At 57.9% G+C, this 6,000-nt stretch overlaps 1 long non-coding RNA gene across 1 annotated transcript; it reads left to right on the forward strand.

Annotated features, from left to right (window-relative positions):
• Positions 1 to 802: 802 nt before the first annotated feature.
• Positions 803 to 4,108, forward strand: LOC120868344. Its single transcript, XR_005722198.1, has 3 exons — positions 803 to 1,157; positions 3,190 to 3,290; positions 3,923 to 4,108. It is a non-coding gene; the product is annotated as an uncharacterized LOC120868344 (long non-coding RNA).
• The last annotated feature ends 1,892 nt before the right edge of the window (positions 4,109 to 6,000 follow it).

Raw genomic sequence — 6,000 nt, forward strand, 5'->3', positions numbered from 1 at the left:
AGGGATTGGGGGCAGGAGGAGAAGGGGACGACAGAGGATGAGATGGCTGGATGGCATCACCGACTCGATGCACATGAGTTCGAGTGAACTCCGGGAGTTGGTGATGGACAGGGATGCCTGGCGTGCTGGGATTCACGCGGTCGCAAGGAGTCGGACACGACTGAGCGACTGAACTGAACTGTCCAACTTTTCCAACACCACTTGCTAAAGAGACTATCTTTGCATATTCTTGCCTCCTCTGTTGAAGATTACTTGACTATAGGTGTACAGGGTTTATTTCTGAGTTCTCTATTCTGTTCCATTGATACATGTATCTGCTTTTGTGCTAACACCAGGCTGTTTTGATTACCATAGCTTTGTAGTATCATGTGAAGTCTGGCAGGGTTATGCCTCCAACTTCATTCTTTTTCCTCAGGATTGCTTTGGCAATTCTGGGTCTTTTATGGTTCCCTGTGCATTTTTAGGATTATTTGCTCTTGTTCTGTGGAAAACGTCATGAGTAATAGGATAGAGATCACATTAAATCTGTAGATTGCTTTGGGTTGCATGGCTGCTTTAACAGTATCAATTCTTCTAACACAAGAGCATGGGATACCTTTCCATTTCTCTGACTCATCTTCAGTTTCGTTATCAGTTAGACCGGATAACTGGAGTGAAGCAATGAACACTGTGCTGAGAACACAGAGTGTTTAGTCATTGTTCATCCCAGCCACACTCTTCCCCATTAGGCTCCCGAGGAGGCAGGCATGGCTTCAGGGAAAATGTCAGCGTGAAGTGACTGCTAACAGTGAGCACAGGTTCCGAGGAAGGTTCAGGATACAGGGCCACCCCAGTCCTCAGGGCTGCTGGGTCCCCTCCGTCCTGAAGTTACAGAAGGACAGAGACTGCCAGTGCGCCCAGACAGGAGGAACTGGAGTGCCTCGTCAGAACCACAGTGTTTTAGGAGAGAAGACTGGGAGTCGGAGAGGAAGCCCCTGAGACCGGGTTAAGCTTTGCATCTGGTTGAAAATTCCTGTGAGAGACCACCTGGCTCTTGTGGCCCCAGAGGGCAGAGCTATGGCCGAGGGAGGCAAATACCAGCTCCACGGATCAGGGTCATTTCTGCCATCAGAACTTTTTCTACATCATGGGCTGCTCCAAGAGTGACAAGCTCTCAGGTATTAGAAATTACTGGGAATAGAGGTTGAAATATGGGATGGAGGGTTGGAAAATATAGCTCTCAAGTTCAGTTTCCTCCAAAAGTCTCGGGTCCTAAGCTCCTGGAAGAAGGAAAGGTGGTGGGCAGACTGCAGTGCCAGGCTGGGGCCCAGGATCTGTGAGGAAGAGAGAAGACCGGCCCCACAGAGGCTGGGGGTAACACGTTCCTCCAGTCTCTGAGACAGCTTCACAGCCCCAGGCCACATATTCCCTCTGGGGGGTTCCTGCCCATGAGGTGATGTGACATCTCCAGCCGAGAATGTTAGCCTGTCATCCACGTGGGGGCAGCACAGGACCGCGGATGGAATGCGGCCGCCAGTCGCCGCCGGGAGCACCCGTCCTTTGGGAAGAAGCCCTTTGAGCCTTCAGGACCTCTCACACCCCAGCTTCCAGCACCCATCACCCCCACAAGCCCCCCACCCCACACCCATTCTCAGCAGGTTCTCTGTGTAGGTAGTATCTTCCCTGGCTCCAGGCTCCTGGTAGTGGTGGTATAGGGTGTCTCACTTATACCTTGATCCCAGAGAGGGATCAAGGTAGAGAAAATGGAGCCTGTGGGTGTCCCTGGGAAGCCCCTGCTAGTCTACGTCCGAGTTATTGGAGGTTATACCTATCGGGGGTTAAAGGATTAGGTTTCCATATCAGACTGACTTGAGTTCAAATTCTGACTGCTGCTTCCCAGAGGAGTGACTTCACCTCTCAGAGCCTCAGTCTCTCCACCTGTGACAGTGCGGGGATGCTGAGCAGGCAGGAAGCCTCCCAGGGTCTGGCTGAGCATTTCCTTGGGAAATGCTTAGAGCCTCAGGAGCTGCCAGGGTTCTCATCACTGTATTTCACAGACGAGGAGATGGAGTCCTTGGGCCTGACTTGCTAGCGGTCCCACAGCCAAACGGAGAGCTGTGCTAAATCACTTCAGTCATGTCCGACTCTTTACGACCCTATGGACTGTAGCCCGCCAGGGTCCTCTGTCCGTGGGATTCTCCAGGCAAGAATCCTGGAGTGGGTTGCCATGTCCTCCTCCAGGGGGATCTTCCCGACCCAGCGATCGAACCTGCGTCTCGTACGTCTCCTGCAATGGCAGGCAGGTTCTTTGCCACTAGCGCCACCTGGGAGGGCTATTGTGGTCCAGATGCCCCCACCCCAGGACCGGAGGAACATGGGATGGTATGTGCCCAATGAGGTCATGGAGGAACCCTGGGATACTGACAGGTGATCTGGGAGAAACCTGGCCTCTGCAGCCAACAGATGCTAGAGTAGCGGTGTCCACTGTGCTGGCTCTGCTTCCGCTCAAACCCACTGGCCCCTCCCAGAAGATGCCTAGAAAGGAAGGTGGTGGTGGTGGTGGCAGTGTCCCGGGGAGGAGGGCAGGCTCCTCTCCTGCCATCTTGGGCTGGGCTGGGTTCTGTGGGTCTCAGACACAGGGACTGGCTGGGTGTGAAGGCGGAGAGGCTCATCAACACGGAGGCCTGACCTACCAGAAACGGAGGGACGGAATAGGTGGGCATGAGAGGAGGCCGGACAGGGCAGGACTGTATTCATAAGAGGCTCCCCCAACTCTCAGCCCTGTCTCTGAGGTGAAGAAAGAGCATCTGAAAAGGACGAATGAAGCTGAGGGCTGGGAGGGACCCTTTCCTGCCCCACCAGCAGCCCCCAGTGGAGCCAGCACCGCAGTGCCGTGGCAACTGTGGCCTCCAGCTCCCCTCTCTCCTTGAGCCCCGTTGTGCCTGGATGCCCCTCCAGCCTGTGCACACCTTTCTAGCTGGGGCTAAAGAGAAGCTGGGGAAGGGGAAGGCTCCTTTCTCAGCCCCTGTGACGGCCCAGGGGCTGAGTCCCAGGGCCACCCCAGGCTTGGGATCATGTGGAAGATTCTTTATGGGGCAAGGGGGGAGAAGTAGCCTTTGCAAGAATTCTTCTGAATGAAAGAAGAATGAATGATGAAATCCCCTCCCTAAGACTTCAAACCCCCAACTCTCAGTCTGTACTCTCTCCCAGGTCACAGAGGCTGCGACCCAGGAGCCCCTGGAAGGGATGAGAAAACCAGCGCCGGGGCAAGGGTCTTGAAGATTGCCTGGATCCCCTTTCCACGCCTATAGGTAGGGCAGCTGAGGTCTAGAGATGAGCAGGGACTTGCCCAAGGCACACAGAGGGTATGTGGCAAAGGCCGAACCAGGGTAGTCAGAGTGGCGCAGGGCAGGGGGCATCCTTACTGTTGGCTTGAAGAGCAGGCAGTGAGGACCAGGAGGGCTGTGCCTTACAGTGTGGAGGCGGGGCTGGCTCTGGGGAAGGCTCTGGGCCTGCCTTGCCTGCTGCCCACTTAGCGCTTCCGTAAACCCACTTCCGGCCTTAGGGCACAATGGAGTGAGTGAGGGAGGAGGCCTGGCCCTGATTAGGGAGGAACAAGGGACACCAGATAGAGCCGCAAGGAGCTGGGGATCCGAGGAGGGGCACAGGAGAGCTGGAACCAGCAAGGTCCCACTGAGAGCCCCTGAGCGAGAAGCGCCCTGACCCAAGTGCTGCCCTTTCCAAGCTCTGGGCCCCTGGGCAAATCCCCCAAACTCCCAAACTCTCTGCCCCTCACTCTCCTTCGTTCCAGGTAAAACAGGGTCAGCCCACAGCCTGGAGGCAGATTCTCTGTGATGTGCAAACAGAAAGGATGACCCCTGGCTCCACTTGGGAGATGAGTGGCTGGGCATGTGAGCTTGAAATCCTTCATCTGCTGGCCCAGGGCTACTATCAGGGTCACCTGGAGCATCTGTGAGACGCAGAAGCTGAGGGCTGGGACAGGAGGCGGCTGCGGGCACAGCGCCCCAGGATGCAGAACAGAGAGAGTCCGTCTAGGCAGGAGGCTCAGGTTTGGAAGAGGGGCTCTGGAGCCTTCCTGGGAGAGGAGGGGGGCTGCTGGGGTGCAGGGGCAGGCCTTGTGAGGTCAGGGAGAGGTGGGGGTGCGGTGAGGAGGATGCTGTGGGCCGAGCAGACTCAAGCTGGCATTTGCTCCTTACCGCTCTCTGGCACTGGACCCCAGCTGATGAGGGCCTCCAGGAGCTGTCGCTGTACCCCCGAAGCCCCCAAGGCCTGGCCCACAGTAGGTGTCCTAAATCCAGGGCCTGGGCAGGAAAGGGGCGTTCTGCTAGGGCCAGGAGCCAAGAGCTCTGCGTTGATCCTCGCCACACCTGCAGACTGGCTTTCTTCTGTTAATCCTATGTTACAGGTGAGGAAACAGAGGCCCAGAAAGGTAAAGTGACTTGCCCAGGGTCACACAGCTATTTCTCTATCAAGGCCACTCCTGGAAGCTCTGCTAGGCTTGGATGCTGCCGGAGACACACGCCGACGACAGCTTGGGAAAAGGAGGGCCACATCCTAGCTGAGGAGCGAGCCTCTGGGAGAGCGTGCTGTGGTGTCCACGGCAGGTGGGTCCCAATACAGCATCCCTCGTCCGCAGCACTGTTGGTCCTTCCTTTCCGTGGCCCCCCCAGTGCTCGTTCATTAGTGGGTCGTCACATTCTCAAGCACTCACCGTCTGTCCACTGGTGAAGGCTGGAGGGCATGACACTTAGCAGCTGGGTGACCTTGAGCAAAAGCTCCATCCTTTTGTAGCTCCGTGACCTCCTCATGAGACAGGGATGAGCGTGCCACCTACTACACTGTAGGTTATGGTGAGGCTCCGGGGATCCTCACAGGGCCTGGCCAAAGGGGCTCTGTCCCATTTGATAGCCCCACCCCCACCCCCGCCCACAAGGCTTGAAACAGCCAGAAGGCTAGGCTGGTGATACCTGGCTCTCTCCCTGACCCCCAAATCTCCCCTGGAAACATGTAGGCTGCCCACCCCCAAGACACCCCGCCCAGAGGGGGCTGAGAGAGTGGGGATGGCACCCCAGATGCTCTCTTCACCCCCCAGCAGGCAGGGATGATGAGATGACGGTGACAGGGGTGGAGCCAGGAGAGGGCGGCTGAGGACATTTGTTGAGTGGAGGCAGTGAGGGCCCGTGCGGGGCCCTGGCCACCCCTAACAACCAGCCCGCAGCACAGGGAGCCGTGGGTGAGGGACCCAGGGTCGTCGCTCCGCCTGCCACAGCGCTGGCCCTGCCTAACTGGCGCGAGTCCTCCAAGCACTAGTTTTAAGCGATCTTTTTTCTGCAAGAAGCTCCGAAGCTCCCGGAGGCGCGGGGGCGGCTTCCCCTTGACTTGCGTCTCTTAGAGGATGCGGCTGGCTAAAAATAACTCGAATTACTGTGCTCCTGCCCCCGGCGTGGAGGAGGGGCCCGGGGGCCTGCGGGGGCGGGAGCCTGGAGGGGATGGAGCTGCTGCCGGGAGGGGGTCCCCTGTGAGGAGGAGAAAAGCGGTGCTGGCAGGTGGGAAGGGGTGCCGGGGGCTGAAGGGAACGGCCCTGTCTCACCCACTTCTCTTCAGGCCGGCTCCGGAGCAGAGCTGGGGGTGAAAGCTGGCCCTGATCTCGGGCCGCGCACCGCGTAGGGAGCCAGTCTGGCTGGGTAGTAGCAGCGGGCTCCTTCCAGCAGGAAGTCTGTGTTTGAAGGAGACCTCCTTCTACTCAGGTCAGCGCTATTGAATGCAAGAAGTGACAGCAGGGGGCGCTCCTGGTTTCCGCTCGCCTTGCCTGTGGTGGGACACGGAGCCCCAGATCCTTATCCAAAAGCTGGGTGCAACTGCAGCATGAAGCACTAGACTCCAGGGCAAGCCGAGGCCGCCTCTCGCAGCCCCACCTCCTCCGTCTGTCTGCAGAGGCAGCATCAGGCCTCCCCCATCAGCCCCTGGGTACAGGGCTGAGACAGCCACGTGTGACCACCC

Source organism: Oryx dammah, unplaced genomic scaffold (assembly GCF_014754425.2).
Source record: "Oryx dammah isolate SB20612 unplaced genomic scaffold, SCBI_Odam_1.1 HiC_scaffold_9, whole genome shotgun sequence".
Classification (NCBI taxonomy): domain Eukaryota; kingdom Metazoa; phylum Chordata; class Mammalia; order Artiodactyla; family Bovidae; genus Oryx; species Oryx dammah.